The following is a 15,490-nucleotide window of genomic DNA, read 5'->3' as shown; positions in this document are numbered from 1 at the left end:
TTTCCATTCCTGCCTGTGTGAATTGTGGTCAGAGGTGGGCCCCAGGCATCAAAGGTTTCCAAAGGTACTAGCAACTGGCCCTGCCACCCATTCCTGTTGCTGCCTCGACTGCCAGGTGAGGGGTGGGGGTGTCCGGGGATGTGTCTTGACCCAGAAATACACAATGTGCTGCCCACGCCATTGTTGGGAGAAACCCAAGGGACACCCGACTGGTTCCCACCACCATTCCCCTCCTCCCCACTCCAGCTTTTCTTTTCCCTAGAGCTGCTGCTCTTTGTCCTGCCTATTCTGGGATGGATGGAAAAGGGCATGTGGGGGATGGGCAGAGCCTTAGGCAAGTGGCCAAAATTCCAACTTACACTTTTCAGGCAAAAAGACCTTAGTTCACAGAGCAGCTTTGGTGGTGGACAGGAGGGTCTCCACTACACCAGTACTCTGCCTCTCACCTCTGTCTCTCTCTACAGAGGCTCCAGCCTCTCACTGCAGACCTGTTTCTTCCACAGAGGTTCTGTCACAGGACCAATTTCAATCCTTGGTTTCCTGTTCCAAAAATAGAACACGGCCGCTTCTGTAGTGGCCAGTGTGTAGGGCCCAGTTCCCAGACAAGGCAGACAGTTTCTTAGATGACTAGGGGAACAGTTGTGACGTCTCTTGGGCAGGGCAGGGATTTGCCATGTGGGTTCAGTCCTCTCTGCTGTGGTGACTTCTTCCTGGAAGCACAGTGGCTTTAGAAACGGAACTGAGCCCTGGCTGCTGAGGCTCAGTGGATTGAGTGCCGGCCTGTGAACCAAAGGGTTGCTGGTTCGATTACCAGTCAGGGCACATGCCTGGGTTGTGGGCCAGGTGTCCAGGAGGGGGCATGCAAGACGCAACCACACATTGATGTTTCTCTCCCTGTTTTTCTCCCTCCCTTCCCCTCTCTAAAAATAAAATCTTAAAAAAAAGAAAAGAAATGGAAACGAGATGGGAGTCACCAAGAGGATTCCTGGATCCTTGGCATTGGCCTTGGTAGACTAGTATTTTGGAAAGAGCATGGCTGTGGAGCCAGAGACCAAGGGAGTAGTTCCACAACCTCCACCCCTGACTTGGCCTCTTTGAACTTGATCTCCTTCTAAAACTGCATGAGATGTGACTTTTTCTGGCCTCATCAACCCCTGTCTATGAATGAAATCCCATTGACCTTAGTGCCTCACTTTTTCTGCCTTGTAGCCTCCATCTCTAGGACCCAGATTTCTACCTACTCAGACAGTCCCCAGGCTATCTCACAGGTGCTAGTAGCCTGCTAATTCATGACTGGCCCTGGTATGGAAGCCACAGAAGGTCTTCGGGGCCACAAAAGAGCCCTTACTCCATGCCCAATGCCATCCCAGAGCCCCCAAGCCCGCAGACAGACTGGGAGCCAGGTCCCTTCCTGTTTCCCTCAGTCCTCTCTAAACTGCACCACTTGGAGTTCTGAGAAGAAGTGGGGAGAAGGTGCCTCTCACCAAGTGCAGATCACACCTTGCCCCCATGCTTCAGAGCAGTGTGGCCTGTGAGCCTTCTCTCACATAATCCCCAGGAAGGAAATCTCATTGCCAGCAGCCTCCCCGCCCCCTTTCTCCCCGAGGTTCTGACGCAGTCCTGGGAGCTGGCCTGGGGAAATCTTGCCTTGCTCTGGCCTCTCTTTCTCTAGGATCCTGCATCCTGTATGCCCCACCTCCAAGTCCTATATGACCCTCCCCTTGTGAAGGGATGCTGGGAGGAGGGGGCACTATCCTGTCCATGAGTCAGACATAACCCGACCCTGAATGCTGACTTAGCATCATCTGGAACACTCTTCTTCACCAGGATAAGCAATACCCTTTTAAAAGGGTTGGTGTGTCAGGTGAAGGAGATACATGATAGGTACTCAACAAATGTTACTTCCCTTTCCTTAATCCAGGAATGTGTTGGTCTCCCTTTGGGAAGGCAGGAATGGTGGCACTTCTGATTTGTGTGGCTGCTTGGGTGCCAGGGGATTGGGCCCAGTGAGGGCCAGGAGGGCCTGGCATGGCCCAGCCAGATAAAGCCAGTGGAATTCCAGCCTAGCAACCCTTGTATGGCCGCCTGGGGTGAGCTCCATGGGTTCCAATATAGTGGGACCAAGGATCCTGGCTGGTGGTTAGGTGTGTCAGGGTTTGAGTGAAAAGGTTGTGGAAAGGTAACCTGGCTGAGACCTCAGACTATAGGGAACCTGTTTGCGTGACATCGAGAATGTAGCCCAGCCTGATTCGGAAAACTGATGGGAGTGAGGTCGGCACACAGGAAGCCAAACCCACGGATTGGTTCTCCTGTGGGGAATCAGGCCTGCATTGTACCTAGGCTGCTATGAGACTTGTTTTTGCTAAAACTCCCTCACCCTGAATTGAGGCAGCAGATGTTTACTGAGTATCTTTAACTTACTAAAGTCTGAGCTAAACCTCCCAAGTATGGAGTGTAACCAGTTCAACCACTTTTCCCTTTGATCTGCAACATCCTTCTCTTTGAAGTAATTATCGACATTCTTTCCTTAGTTATCTGTAAAAGGTAATCACCTACAGTGAACCTGTGTATAGTAAATGAGGATCATCCTGATGTAATGTACCCAGAAAAGCAATAAAATCCTGCCCAGGCAGGGGTCGGGGACCTCTCTCTCACTTAGAGAGCGGCCATGCCACCCCTTTTTCTCCAAAGGACTTCTGTAGTCTGTGTGAATTTGTTTGTTGCGGCCACAACACATGGACCCCGTGGGCCAGAGTCTGCATCATCAGACTTAGATGGAGGGTGGAGGGAACATAAACCCATTTCACCTGGAATACCTCCTGCAGTGTGCATGTTGTCTACCTGGCTGAAATGGAAGCCCAGCCTTCCTCCTGGGCAGGAATTCCCTGGGTCCTTCTGTGGCAGCCCCACAGGGGTACACTCAGTCTCTGCTAGAATGTTGCTGGAAGGAGGTCCATCAATGGGAAAAAGGCATGCCCTAGATCTGAAGATAAAAATCTAGTCGGGATAGAGGGATAAAGACAGGATGGGGAGAGCCGGTTTGATCTCAAGAACAATCTTGAGGATGGTGGGGACAGGAACTGGTGGGGAGGTTGGGGAAGGGGCTGGTGGAAGGCGCGGAGAAGTCACTGGGGGACATTTGGGATCTCCTTGGGAGGAGGAGATCTTCCCCAATTAGATGTTCTGGGTTCTGGGAGCCAGGCCCAACTATCCCCAACCTCTCCCCCTTTTCCCTGGGAAGGGTGCTCAGAGAAGGCTCTGGCTAGATCACTCAGTCCCCAGCAAAAGTTGGGACCAGATCACTAGCCTGTGAAGGCAGCATGCCAAGGTGGTGTCCTGGGGGACCAGCTCGGAGAAAGAGGCTACTGGAACCTGCTCCACAGCACTGAAACTGGCTGCTTGCCAGAGGAGACGACTTGTACACTTAGAAAGGCTCTCAGAGCTAGGGAGGTGGCCAGCTCTGTGTCCATCTAGCCTTTATTTTTCATGAAGAGACACAGAGTCCTAGGCTTAGCCACGTGCCCATGTCAGGTACATCACCCCCACCCTAGACACCCTCATGTACACACGCCCATACACGTACAAGAACTCTGACATGTGCTTGCCACTTCCTTCCCATCTTCAGTCACTCTAGTCCTGGAGAATTCATCCAGGCCCAGGGCTCCTTGACCTCCTTCGCCGCCCTCACTGCCCGCAGCCAGCCCCACCCCTGAGAAAGTACAGCTCAGGGGTCCCCAGGGCTACACAGGAAATGCTTTGCACACTATGGGTCAGCCAGGCTATTTTCTGTCCCGGAGCAGGAGGAAGGTCAGGTCAGAAGCAGTAGTCACGACACAGTCAGCCGTGTTCTGCCTCTTTCTCTGTGTTTACAATTTGCAGTCAGTTTTTCTCTGTTTCTCAGTGTCTCAGCCTGTCTCTGTATTTCTCGTTCAGTCTTCAGGGGCTCTTTGACTTGATGTCCTTTGCTACCTTCCACTCTATGACTGCCTGCCCACATGCCCTTCAAAACTTGGCTCAGTGCCCCCTCTTCCAGAAAGCTTTCCCTGTCCCCCCCTGTCCCATCTGGACACTCTTCCCCTTTGCGCCCAGAGCTCCATGCAGGGTGCTCTTGGAGGACCATCTGTGTGGATGCATTGTGTCTCTGCTTCCTGATTGGGCTGTGAGAAACTTGAGCACGGGTACCCTGCCTTCCTTGTTTCTCAGCATCTGTAGCCACAGGCCTACATCCCCACACACATCCCTGTACATGTGCCTCACTGATTCATTTGCCTGAGTACTGGGAGACAGGACACTGCAGTGGTTAACAACCAAGACTCTGGGGTCAGGTTGACTGAATTGGAATCTCAGCTATGTGACCCTGGGCGAGTGACTTAGTCTTTATCTCAGTTCTCTTGACTGTGGAATGGGCCTGAGACTAGCACCTGCCTCAGGGAGCTGTTGGGAGGATGACATGAGTTCATACACATAAAGCACTAGGAATACTGCCTGGCCCATAGAAAGGGCTCCCGAATGTTCTCTCTATTATTTTTACTCGTGGTAGTGCTGAACGAACTCAAAAAGTAGCTTAAGAGAAAAGGTTTCTTTATATATGTCTGGAAAACAAGAGATTAAAGAACCAGTAATATTTCAAATAAAAAGTTATAAAAATTATAATTATCCTCATAAGTTTATTCAGTCCCATGTTTTAATTTTTACTGGTGTTAATCTTTTTTTAAGTTTTATTTATTTTTAGAGATTGGGGAAGGGAGGGAGAAAGAGAGGGAGAGAAACTTTGTTACAGAAGAGGCACATCCATCAGTTGCCTCTCACGTACCCCCAACCAGGGACTTGGCCCACATCCCAGGCATGGGCCCTGACTGGGAATCAAAGTAGTAACCTTTTGGTTCACAGGCCAGTGCTCAATCCACTGAGCCACACCAGCCATTGCTGATCTTAATTTATTTTGTTAGCAGTTTTATGAATCCAATTTTTCCTAGAGTTCAGCAAACCTCACCCAGTTCAAGGTATAATCTGAAAGTTTATCAGAAACCTATATTTTAGAGTGAGTGTCAGAGACCTCACTCTGAATCTTTGTGAAGATAAAACATATTTGCAAAAAGTATCAAAATAATGACTTAATAACAAAGACTTAAAATGACAGGGTTAAAGATCTGATTATAGTGCAATTGACTAAGAAATCTACTTTTTCCTGCAATACTCAGCATTTTAAGATTACATCTAGAATTACATATAAAAACATTATATCAGGACATTTTAGATTCTTAGAAATTTTGTATAATTTCTAGAACATTTATTGTTAACAACAATAATATATGCATACAAATAAAATTTAATTATTATTTCTTGTTTGACAATGCTTTCCATGTAATTTTAGCATATCAATAGGCCTAATTAATTTAATTTTGCCCTTTCATAAAGCAAGAGAGCTGTCCTTTGAAATGTTTTAGGGGTCGGCCTTAAAATTTTTAAAGTTATTTTCAGGTTAAGAAAAAGATGATTTAATTTTGGAGAAGTTTGTCAGACATATTAAAAGTTTTAAAGCCCTCAGTCAAATGGGATCATAAATCACTGTGAAACAATATTTAGTTATTTATTTAATCATAGTGACAAAGACTTCACGGGCAAATATAGAATGTTAAATAGGTATAAGCAAAATCTAGCCCTTTTAATATTAAAAAGACTTGGTTTACCTAGGCAATCAAAGACTAGTGAAACATCACAGGAAATAATTTTAATAAAACACAAAATTTTTGCCTTTTAAAAATAATTCCTTCTTAAGAGCATACCAATAGTACAGGAAAACTTTGTCCTTTTAACAGAGAAAGAACCAAACTCTAATTTTGAAATGGCTTACTTTTAACTTTTCAAGTCACTTATTTAATTAAATTCATTTTAATCTTATGTAGCTTGCCCACACATAAAATTCCTTTCTCAGGGTTTCTTTTTCACAAACCTTCTACAATTTTCCTGTCCCTTTTAGTTTGTCTCATTCAGAAATAACCAACTTATTTTAGGATAAACAATTTTTTTTTAATTCAACAGAACTGAATTTTCATTCCTTTATCTTCTTTTACTGAATTGTTTCCTTCCATATTAGTCAGAATTCTTAATCCTTAAAAACCTAATTTCTAAAGACAACTAAAAAGTAAGCAATCAACTTTCTTTAGATTGTCAAATGTATGAGTACATTTCATGACTTCTGGAAACATAGATTTTTTTACTGGTAAATATATTTCATAATTTTTTAGAAACATAACCTTCCTCAACAGAGCTCAAAACGTATTTATTGACAGATCCCAATTCATCTCTTAGTTTCTCTGTAAGAAATCAAAGGCAGATAGACTTATTTAACAGTTCATGTTTTAATGTATCATCTTATTTGGAAATGATCTAGGTAGTTAATCTAACTTGACTCATAATTTAACTTAGCAAAACACTAAGGTTTGACGTTACCAAAAGATTCTGGGAAACTACTTTTCAGTACATCTGTCATACACTCACTGCTAGAAAGGTTTACCTAAAAATTCCTCTTATCCTACTTACATCTTTTTAGTTCATTAGTTGTCACCCCCATCCTAGGGACTTTACATGACTTTATTATAATAGTTTATTAGTTCTTAAAATTGTGTTCAGATTACTCATGAAAGCTCCAAGAGATGTCCGACAATAATTATAACTGAGTATTATCCCAAGGCATTTTTCCTGCTGACAAATTTTGTAACAGAGATGATACAAACTTATTTTTGTAATCCCAGGTGAAATAAAGAATACTATACTTACTGCTGATACTCTAAAGACATGCCTGTTTAATCAAACCAACCTCACACTAGTTTTGCTATCAGGTATTTTCTTGGATCCCAAAAAACATTTGGATTAGTTTCTGTTACATTTTAAAGAATATTTTATATAAGTGGTTAATTCCTTTAAGCCAATTAAGTAGAGCTCTTTACAAACCAAGTCTAGCAATCCCGTCTAGAGGTAGACACCCATACACATATATAGACAGACATAACCAGAGACCTGATAGTTTTGCTTTAAAATTTTAGGCATGAGCCAGGTACAATAAGGCATCCCCTCCGCTACAAACTTACAACAGTTGCAGTAAGTTAAGTTTATTCATTCAGATGGCTAAGGCTTTTTCTCTTTAACACGTGTGACAAATTGTGGAGCAGACAATTAAGATTTGTATTTGTCCTTGGCAAGGAGCCTTGGAACCAGAGCAGCGGTTTGTGTTTTTTACATAAATACTTGTTTCCTATTTCTTTTCTTCAGCCCCGAGCAATGGAGGTTGTCAGCAAAGGCAGATGATGACTTTGAACTTCTAAGGTTGCATTTCTGGTTTTGCAAATGTTTCTTTCTTTCTTTTTTTTCTTTCATATAATCTGTTTCAAACAGATGCTATTTGTTTTTGTTTTTAATTATTTTATTGTTGTTCAATTACAGTTGTCTGCAAATGTTCCTAAGCTAAGGATGTTGCTCTCTGTCTCCGAAGAACTTCCTTGACGCACAGGTGGGTCTACGCATCCATCTTCCTACTTTGTTTCGTTCTCTCTGGGTGCAGTTTCATTTTAGCCTGGGAGAGGAAGCTTTAAAAAGAATTCTTACCAGACTCTGAATATTTACCTTCCAATGGGCCAAATTTCTGATTAAAAATTATTAAATCCTTCCCTATATCTTGTCAGGTTTCAGGTGAGAGAAAACAGGAAGAAAATTTTAAATGTCTGCTCAGATGGGCAAAGTTTCATTTAGGATCCTTGTAGAGGTGTTTTGTTTGTTTGTTTGTTTGTTTGTTTTTTAAAGTCAATTTGTCTATTAGAAGCTTCTGCATGTCAATCAAAGAATGGATTCCACTGTCCAGGAGAGGTTTGAAATTCTCTCTTCAAGGGAGGGCCCTTGAGGTGGACTTCAAACAAAGTTTCTCCTTAATGGTCATTAGAGTTTTAAATTATTCTGACTCATTTGGTTCATTTTATTATAAAGACACAAGGGAAGGGACAAAAATGTCTGTTACACAAGCAGCTAGAGTTTCTGAGGAAGGAACTTTTTGGCAACTTGTAGAGGGTGAAGGTCCCTTGGCAACGGTAAATTCCCCTGAAAGGTGTCCCGGCCAGACAGAAAGAGAGGTTTCACGTTTCTAAGAGTCTGTAATTGTGCCTGTGAGTGCACTAATTTCAGAATCTCAGAGGATCCCCAGGGTGGCCACTGTGACTCCAGACTGGCCTTTTCAGAAGTCCAGTGAGACAAACACTTAGCAGGGGACTCGCCGTCTATCCAGCTAGCCTTCCAGAATGGGGTTGTCTCTCTATAACCAGCAGAGAGAGAGAGATCCCTGTTACAGAAACTGGTATCAGAGGACCCAAGAGTGAAAGCTCTGACCTTCAATGGGAAGAGGGAGGTTCGGAACAGAGAGAACTCAACACTGCAGTCCCAGAGTCGTCGGGGAGATGACAGAGAGCAAAGGGCTCTGTTTGGAAGGAATATTTTGACTCGTTGCTAGGTTGTGAGCCCTCTTATCAAGGGATGCATCCTTGCATAACAACGGATGACTGCTAAACTGCCTTTTTAGGAGGGTGGGATTCCCGACTGTGGGGCTGATGGGGACTCTTGCAAGTTTGGGGCTACGGTGGAACTGCTTGAGACGGGCAGCCTGGGCATGGTAAGAGTCAAGGGTAAGAGGATGTGGTGGTGTCCTATTGCTGCTGTAACAAATTCCCACAAATGCAGGGGTTTAAAGCATCACAAATGTGTTCCTACAGTTCCGGATGTCAGAAGTCTAGAATGGGTCTCATCGGTCCAAATCAAGGTGTCCTTGGGCTGCATTCTTTCCTGGAGGCTCCAAGGGAGAATTGGTTTCCTTGCCTTTTCCAGCTTCTAGAGGCCACCTCAGTTCCTTGGCACATGCCCCCCTTCCTCCTTTCCCCATCTTATGGCCAGCCTGAGTCCTCACATGTCAGCACTTTCTCCTTCCTCCTTTACTTTTTAATGACCTCCTTGATAATCTAGGATAATCTTCCTATCTTAATGTCAGATGGTTAGTGATCTTTTTTAATTTTCTTTACCTTCACCTGAGGGGGACAATTTTTTTTCTTTTTTTTTTGTTTTTTTTTGTTTTTAGAAAGAGAGGAAGAGAGATAGAGATGATAGAGATACAGAGAGAGACAGAGACAGAGATAGAGACAGAGAGATAGACAGAGATAGAGATAGAGACAGAGACAGAGATAGAGATAGAGACAGAGATAGAGATAGAGATAGAGACAGAGAATGAGAAAAACATCATTGGTTGCCTCTGATAGGATTCCCAACGGGGATCAAACTGCAGCCTAGGCAAGTGTCCTGATTGGGAATTGAACCCACCACCCTTCAGCTTGCAGGATGACGCCCAGCCAACTGAACCACACAAGTCAGGGCTGACTAGCAACCTTAATTCCATATGCAACTTTAATTCCCCTTTGCCATGTAACCTGACACATTCACAGGCCCTGGGTTTTAGGACATGGCCATCTTGCAGGGAGCAGCCTTCGGCCCACCAATGAGAACTGCTGGTGGTGAGAAGGAGACTGGGGACAACATGTCTGAGGGGCATCTGGGGGATCTTGCTGTGGGGTGTGCATGTCCTCTGTCTTCCTCACAAAGTCTCCAGTGTGCAATGCTTTCTGGAATGCATTTTCTTTGGGGCAGATGTGAAGACACGTGGACTCTGGCTTCAAGGGTTGGTATGAGGAAACCCCCAGAATTCCCACAATAGAAAGAACTGGATGCTGGGTTACAAGTTTATTCACTCAACCTGTGTAGGCCCATAGCCTTCTCATCACTCACAGTGTACGGTGGGAGACAGGTGTAGGAACAGGTCAGATTACTCTGGGATAGGAAGATTGGTGATGAGGGTCTGTGCAGACAGAGCACAGAGGAGGCGCCCAACTTATCCTGGAGGGAGGACAGGCCAGGAGGACCTGAGGAGGTGGCACCTCACCTGAGTTTGGGAGGATGAGTACACATTTACCAGGTGAAGGTGGGAAAGCCCACGGTAGGCGGCTGGGCTGTCAGATTGAGGGCGTGGTAGAGAAGTGGTGTGTGTTAGTGTGGGACACGGAGCCCGATTCCTGGCACTCAGGGAATACATTTGGAATGCGTATGTCAGTGTTAATGCTCTTATGTCTGCCCCATAAAACCAAAGAGGAGACACTGCCTTTTGGGGAGTCCCCCCAGCATTTCATAGCTGATCTCCAATGTAACAATAAACTCTTCATATCTGAAGAATGCTTCATACTTTACTGAATCATTTAGATTTCAATTGATCTTTTCTTCAGCTAAAGAAACGAAGGCTGAGAGAATTAAGTAACCTTTCCCCAGGTGCCTCAGCCATGTGACAGAGCTGGGGCTGGACTCTGGCATACCTGCTCCCCGCCAGGCCCTGAGCTCCTGCTAACAGCTGGGTGTGCTGCCCTCTTACCTCCCGTGCTGAGGCAGCTGGGGGCTGGGCCGTAGCTGCCTAGTGCTGCCTGTGACTGGCCAGCTTCCCCCTCTTCCCCAGAGGGGGTTTCCGGAGAGTGGAAGTGGGCGCTGCAGGCCTAAAGGGGTGCATTCTTCAGTTGTACCTGGAGGGTGAGCTCATGCTGGTGGTGCCAGACAGGAGGGCCTTGGGGATCCCCGTGCCCCAGGTTCCTGTCTTACGTTAGTCTCGTCTTCCTTGGAATGAGTCTGTCCCCCAAGTCCTGGGCTGACAGTCAGGAGGCCAGGGGCCCAGTGAGGCCAGGAAAGTCCCTCAGTTTCCCTGTCTGAAACTGAGGGTTGAGCGGGATCGGGGCTTCCCTAAGTGTGGTCTGTTGAACGTCAGTCCAACAAGAAGAGGGTTGCATGGTCAAATAAGGGCAGAGTGGAGGACCTCTTCCAGTCCTGGACGTCGCCCTGCATGCTGGCATAGCAAAGGCGCTGCAAAGTCCTGAAATAAAGGAATCTAAGTTAGCCGGTGTCGCTCCTTTAACCTTTCTCCTCCTGTCCTCATAGTGTTCCCCTGAGAACGCTCTGGGAAATGTTGCAGTGATGATCTCTAAGGTCCTTCCTCACTCTGCTTCCAAAATGTAAGCTCCTCCTGATGAGTCCCCTCGCTCCTACCTGCCCTCACCTCTTGGATTCCTGGTGGTTCTCTGAACATTGTTTCTAAATCTTCCTGTTGCTACTCTATATCTAAAATCATCCTTCAATAATTTTTTCCAGGTATATTAGTCAGCGTTGTTACTACTATTTACAACCAAGGATCCTGACTGAGCACATAGTAGGTGCTCAATAAATATTGGTTGACTGAATCTATACAACCAATCTCTGTCTTGTGACTGAGCCCACCTCCTATTTTCAGCAATCCAATCCAGTTCATTTCGTCTGGTTCCACAGCTGCTGAGCGCAGACCATCAGTGGGAGGCAGTCAGGGAACCCAGAGAGGGGCCAGGCTCAGTCTTTGTCTGCGAGGACCCCTAAGTCTACTGAGGAGACAGTGCGAGGGGAACACTGGCAAGTGGAGCTAGCTGAGGAGGAGACTTCCTGGAGAAGGTGCCCCTAAGCTGGGGCTTGAGGAATGGGTAGGGCAGGATATGAGGGAGAACAACCTGAACTAAGGAAATAGCACAAGCCAAGGGAGGTGGGCAAATTGGACTGTGGTGGCCTGGTATGAGCATAGCAACAGATGAGGCTCCAAAGTCCATGCTAAAGAGATGGGAGTTGCTAAACTTTTGAGAAGGCGAGCGACATGACAACAGCTTGGAAGGCAGTTAGGTGCCCTAGGAAGAGCCCGAGTTTCAGGACCAACAACCAGATATCGCCACTTATTATGAGCTATGCCTTGGGTGAGTCCCTTGAACTCCCTGATCCTGAGTTTCCTCACCTGTAAAAATGGATACAATAAAACTCAGTAGAATTATTGGAAGGACTTGAGATATTTTACGATATAAAGTACTTGGTATAGGTGCTCTCCCCACCAGGAGCACGCTCTTGCCTTTCATTTCCCCCTCTTCTTCCCCCACAGGTGTGCATCTCCTAAACTCTAAGGGACCCTGCGAGACTTGCAACCAGGGGAGCAATGGACAATGGAAGCTTGTCCCAGGTAACACGCTGAGCCTGTCCCCAAGGCCCCCTTTTCTCTGACTCTCCAGTGAGCTGACAGCAGCCCCACCTTGGCTCACTTCTTCCCCACCGCCTAGGCTCTCCCCTATTACTTCTTCTGTCCTAAGCCCTTCCTTGTTTCATGTCTCCACCTTTTAAAAAATGTACTCTCAAAATTAAAAAAAAAGTGCTTGGTATATAATAGGAATCCAATAAAAGATAATATTATCATCAGATCCCTGTGCTAGAAAGGTGAGTCCCGTCACTTAATGAACCTCTTGGGAATAAAGCTTGTGACTTTGATTCCATTATCTTTAGCACAGTTCCTAGGACAGAGTAGGTGCAAGGTAACATTCTTTGCATGAAAGATCCATGCATGGGGTAGCGTAGCTGGTGTGTGGGAAGAAATGGAGGGCTGAGACTCGCTATTGGCAGGGAGGCAGCCATTGGAGGGATCTGGGTCAGAGAGATGAGGCCAGTACTGGAGAGTGATGTGTGACTCTGAGGAAATAGAATCTTCATGACTTGGCAACCATTTCCATGTAGGGGGTGAGGAAGAGCAATACTTCAGAGATTCCCCATGCAAAACAGAGAGAGGAAGAGGAGGCTTTTCATTTTGGACATGCTGGCTTTGAAGTGGTTGGACGACTTCCACATGAGCATGCAGATGGGCCCAGGAGAGACTGGGCCACTTTCGTGTGGATCTTAAGAATTTTTTTCAAGGGTTGAAGGACATGGGGAGGGATTTGAGTCCAAAAATATGAAAAGATTTTGGGACTAGGCTGCCTTTGAGGGTAATCAGATTCCTGTTGATGGCGGCGTGTGAGCAGAAGCTGGTCAGCCCTGGATAGAAGGGCTGGGGCGCAGGGATCCAGTACCTGGTTGGGTAGTATATCAGCCAGTTTCTTCTGCATAATAACCATAACATCTCAGTGGCATACACAATAAGAATTCATGGCTTTCAGGCTGGGAGCAAACTGGGGGACTGGCTAGGCCCCCCACACCTGCTGATCTTGGATGGGCTCACACACATGTGCGGGAGTTGGTCAGCTGTCGGTGAATCTAAGCTGCCTTGGATGGGGTGACTGGTGGCTCTGCTCTGCTCTGTTCCACATGGCTCCTCCTAGCTTACGCTAGCCCGGGGATGTTCTCCTGAAGTGGTGAAGATGCAGGAGAGCAGAGGCCTTGGGAGCCTAGGCTCAGAATGGGCCCAGTGTCGCATCTGTTGCTTTTTTTTTTTTTTTTTTGGTTAAAGCAGGCCACAAGGCCAGCCCAAATTCAAAGGGTAGGAAAGTAGATCCATATCTGCAGTGAGAAAAACTAGGAAATCAAATGACAAAGGCTGTGGGTTCGGGGAGGGGTGAAGAATTCGCGTCATCAATGCAGTGCCGAATGGGCTGCGGTTAGACCGCTGCTGCTCAGCCTGAGTCCTGTGCAGACCTAAGTCTCGAACACTTTCATCCCTGTAAGGGGCGGGGGAGGCTGAGTGGGCTGCACTTTCTCCTCTGGACTACCGTAAAGGCCTCTTACCTTGATCTTCATTAATGATGTGTTATTAATAATGTGTTGTTAGCTCGGGGGTAATGCTCGCTGTGGTGCTAACTGGAGCAGGGCCTGTCAGCGCCCCACTCCTGTCCCCTTGGTGTGGACCTTTCCTGCTCCAGCTGTGGCATCAACTAGCATTTTCCTGCCTAGGGACATGCTCGGTCTTCAGCAATGTGCTCAGCCCCTCAGAGCGCAGTCTGGGAGCTCGACAGTCAGGCAGCCAGGATCAGCCCTTCACTAAGAGTCGGTGGGAGTGGCGGGTCAGTATTTCAGCTTCCTTGCATCTCAGGGGACCGTTCTGTTCTACGTGGGGTCCCAGAGGTCCCCGTGGGACTGAGCCCCAGATGCCCATAGCGGTCCTGGCCCACTGATGCGCCCTGTATTAGTTTCTTCCCTTTCTCTCTCTCCCCAGTGGGAGCTTCCACAGTGTGCAGGACCTTGCTCGCTGTCCCTATCGTGACTTTGAACCTGGCTTTCTGGCCTGAGTGACCTCCAGGGTGGTCTTGGCTGGGTCCCTGCCTCTGCAGCCCCATTTGGCGGCCTGGTAGCTAGGCCTGTCCAGGCTTATCAGCTCCGTGTTTGCTCAGGATGGGTACGGCTCCCTCCTCCCCCTCAGAAAACAAGAAAACATGTTTTGCCAGTGGTGGGGTGGAGTAGGGTGGCCTCTCTGGCTCCAAGCTGGCCCCCCAGCAAGGCCGCCATCAGGCGGGCAGCCTGTTGTTGTTGGAGGGGAGAGCTGGCTCTCCCACCGCCTGTTTCCTCCAGCTGTCCAAGCACGGCTGGCTGGGGAGGAAGCCCTCGGTCCATGCCAGAGCAAGCCGAACCCCCTGTCACAACATGGGAACAATGGCCTGGATGGGCTGGGGGTGGGGTGGGTGGAAGGGCAGCCCCCTCTGTTTGCAGGCTCCCACCAGCGACAGGGACAGGTTGCTGGGAGGTCTGCTCCCCCTCACCTCCCCCACCCTGTCTTGTTTTCCACCTTGCTGGGCACACTGTCTCCCACGGCAGGGCCAAGGAAAACAGAGGCCTCAGGAAATGTCTCTGGGCTGTTGCTGGGGTTCCGCAGCTCTGGGAGGTAGGGAGCTGGGGGAGGGGACCAGAGAAGGACCTGCACTGCACAGGCTGCATTCTTCCTGGGACTGTCGCTAAGGAGTCACGGGTCTGTTTCCCCAACAGCACCTTGAGGACTTTGTCTCCCTGCATCTTGGTGTCTTCAGACCCAGCAGATAGGGCCTGCCAGAGAGCAGGTGGCAGAAATAATTTGTTGACTAAATCAATAAAAAATCAAACATATGGATAGGTTTAATTTCTAGCTCTGCTACCTGGTGGCTGTGTGGTTTTCAGCAGGTTACTTAATCTCTCTGAACCTTACTTCAGAATAGAAAGTGCTTAGTACTTCAGACTGTTCAGAGTAAGAAGGATAAGGACAGAGCAATATTGTATACGGATCTACATATATATGGGCTTATATAGGTACAAAATGGGGCAAGAGTAGGTTTAGAGTTGTTTGTTTATAAGAATAAACTCTGTTTTGTGCACTCACAACTGTAAACCTACTTTTCCCTCACCCTGGTCATGAATATTGGATCAGTCAGTTAGGCTGATGCTGTAACAACAATAGAAACTCACTCCACCGTTTGTGGCCTAATACAATGAAGATTTATTTCTTGCTTATTTCACAGTCCAACCGGGCTCCTTCCATATTGTGGTTCCATCATCGTCTAGGGTCTCAGAGTCCTCCGCTGGATCCTCTCCAACCTCCAGCACGCAGAGAGAGCATGGAGCAGGTGACGCGCCCTTAACAGCCTCGTCCAGAGGTAACTCATCACTTTCATTCACATTCCATATGAGA

At 47.1% G+C, this 15,490-nt stretch overlaps 1 long non-coding RNA gene across 4 annotated transcripts in view; it reads left to right on the top strand.

Annotated features, from left to right (window-relative positions):
• LOC123479145 (uncharacterized) overlaps positions 1-15,490 on the top strand; it is a 28,504-nt gene that overhangs the window by 7,829 nt on the left and 5,185 nt on the right. For 2 of the 4 annotated variants that reach the window (XR_008426448.1, XR_006654677.2), the window contains exons 2-5: positions 7,444-7,510; positions 11,005-11,078; positions 12,017-12,094; positions 15,321-15,455. This is a non-coding gene — a long non-coding RNA (uncharacterized lncRNA). Of the gene's footprint in view, positions 1-7,274; positions 7,327-7,443; positions 7,511-11,004; positions 11,079-12,016; positions 12,095-15,320; positions 15,456-15,490 lie in introns of those variants that run through there. The other 2 variants (XR_006654679.2, XR_006654678.2) reach the window with 2 other exon arrangements.

Source organism: Desmodus rotundus, chromosome 3 (assembly GCF_022682495.2).
Source record: "Desmodus rotundus isolate HL8 chromosome 3, HLdesRot8A.1, whole genome shotgun sequence".
Classification (NCBI taxonomy): Eukaryota; Metazoa; Chordata; class Mammalia; order Chiroptera; family Phyllostomidae; genus Desmodus; species Desmodus rotundus.
The sequence above is the reverse complement of the archived record's forward strand: the minus strand, read 5'-3'. Positions and strand labels throughout refer to the sequence as shown.